At 41.5% G+C, this 2,494-nt stretch overlaps 1 long non-coding RNA gene across 1 annotated transcript; it reads left to right on the top strand.

Moving 5' to 3' along the window:
- Positions 1-824: 824 nt before the first annotated feature.
- Positions 825-2,206, top strand: LOC129385486 (uncharacterized). Its single transcript, XR_008612995.1, has 2 exons — positions 825-966; positions 1,816-2,206. It is a non-coding gene; the product is annotated as an uncharacterized lncRNA (long non-coding RNA).
- The last annotated feature ends 288 nt before the right edge of the window (positions 2,207-2,494 follow it).

Here is a 2,494-nt window from a genome sequence, read left to right on the forward strand (position 1 = left end):
ATTGTTCGGCGTTGCATAAAAGCGAGACCCAGTCCGCAAATTATCATCACAACCAACACGGCCTTGCTCAAAATGAAGCTGTACGTTTTCCTAGCGCTCCTTTGCACAGCACTTGGTAAGTTTACGACAAGCCCCGTATATCTCTGGGGCATTTACTGTTTAAGTTTGCTGCAATATATACAAGTGTGTGACCGTTCCCATGTGTCATGTGTTAGGTTAAGAATACAACTCACGAACTAAAAGGTTCCATATTGCGTTTGCGTTGAGGACAGCAATGGCACTCATGTGCACAGAAGTAGGCGTATTATTACAGACCGGTTCAATGCAGGAAAATGTTAGAACAAAATATTATACATGATGTAATATTACTTGCCCAATATTCTGCTTAACAAAAGCTGGAAAGGAGCATGATACTATTAGATTTTCATAATAAGCTAAAATCCTCCATAAAATCAGGCCGAGCATCTATTTCACTTCACTTCCTAGTTAGTTTCCTGAAAGGCCGCGTATATGGAGTCAGCCTTTCCAATGTCTATGGCAGATTGCGAGCCGAAGTAGCTTGAAATAATAATGAAACAAAACAGAACACGTCAAGTATTTTATTATAATAGTAGAGGTTGTGCATATTTGCTTCACGTGTCATTAAAATGATACACAGATGACCCGGAGGTACCTTGGTGAGCCGTAGATGGTCTGCGCCTAACAATGCGTTCTGCACGCACAGTCCTGGAAAGTGTGTGAAATAAATCACCACGATGCACCAAGTAGCTGAATATTAGAACTATTGTTTTTTCTGCAGCGGCGACAAACTTTGAGAAGCCACAACTATCACAGCTGGGACGCCGTGGTGGTGGTTCAACAAGGAGACTGGAAAATGCGAAAGGTTCTATTACGGAGGCAGTGCCGGTAATGAGAACCAATACCTGACGCAAGAGAAGTGCGAAGAGACATGCTTAACGGGCAAACGTGAGCGACCGTTTTATTTTTGTAAATGAGTTGACTGATTATACCTCTGGTAATCAAAGCGGCACTAATGAATGTTGTGCAGGTTTAAGGCGCACACGTCAAAGTTATGCTTTGGTATATTCAAAGTACTTTAGCGTGATTGCTTCATAGGAGATATGATGTGCCATAGTTGTCAAATTTCTTCATAGGCCTCGCGGTAATTATTGTATTTAGGGGGTATGTTCACCACTGCCACCACAAGGTAGTAGATTTTTGCATGCATACTAAGAGAAGTTTCGTTCCATCTAATTTTCCCCCTAGCCATCCAAAAGTTCCGCGTTGCTGATGACGCCTACATTGGTAACACGGATGAACACATGGTTGGCAAATTCAGGCAGCTTTTGTTCTCTTTGTCCCCTAGTGCTTTTTTTCTCAGAAGTACTCAATTAATCACGCGATCAAATATCTGAATATAGCGAAGTGAGGCAGACAGGATTGTAGGAACACAATACTTTACTTGGAAACAAAAGGCTTGCTTTCCAAACATATCTGTGGGCGTACAGCTACTTCGCTATTGTAATATTATGGCTAGCACTGATGGCGTATTGGATGTGTGCAGAATGATACTACTTTCAGTAAAATTACATCGCTGCAGGTTTTAATTTTCATTTTTTAAACAACATAAACGAACTATATGTTGCACCTGGTCATTGTATATACTTACAGTAATTCCTGAAGGGCAGGACTTCGTCTAGTCGAAACGCGTTTTGCAATGCGATGATCTAAACTATTTTAGCCTACTGCATTCTTATTACTGCAGTCTGCTGCTATGCTCTGCAAAGGTTTTGGACAATGTGGTTATTTTTACAGCCGTGTGCCGAAAACTACCGCATCCGGGTCCTTGCCTGGGCTCCTTCCATCGGTTCTACTACGACCAGGAGACCAACTCTTGCCGTCCCTTCGTTTATGGAGGATGCCACAGCAACGGCAACAATTTCGAGTCGCCTGTGGACTGCATGCGATTCTGCGGGTACAAGAAGCCTGAAGTATATTAGAAGTCAGTTCCCTAATAATATTTCTCCATTTAGGATCAGTGCATGGAACCAGACCAGAAAAAAAATGGTAGAGAAATTATCAAAGAAAATCAGCAAGGGACATTGAACAAGGCGTTGTCCGCTGTTTATTGTGTATAATATTCGATTATTTACTTGTGATCTTCACCTTCCTGGAATCAATAAATGTTTCCAAGCTTATTGAATAATGGCTCGCTCATTATTTGTTCGAAGAACTAAATACCAAGCATTTCAAATACAACCAATGTCGGGCCGGTGAGAAGGAATGCGCCAAATGCGGTAATGATATTCAAACCAATTTCCACATCCGTCATCCATAGGATGACCAGCATAATTTGCATGGTGAAGAAATAAGAAGGTACGGAACGCATGTTCCTGTCAAATTATTGAATTATCGGCATACTATTTCGATATCGCCAAGTGCTTTGTGTGAAAGTTTCGTAAATAATGCTAGGTATAGTGAGCTGCCGTAATCT

The sequence above is a fragment of the Dermacentor andersoni genome, chromosome 7, assembly GCF_023375885.2.
Source record: "Dermacentor andersoni chromosome 7, qqDerAnde1_hic_scaffold, whole genome shotgun sequence".
NCBI classification, from domain to species: domain Eukaryota; kingdom Metazoa; phylum Arthropoda; class Arachnida; order Ixodida; family Ixodidae; genus Dermacentor; species Dermacentor andersoni.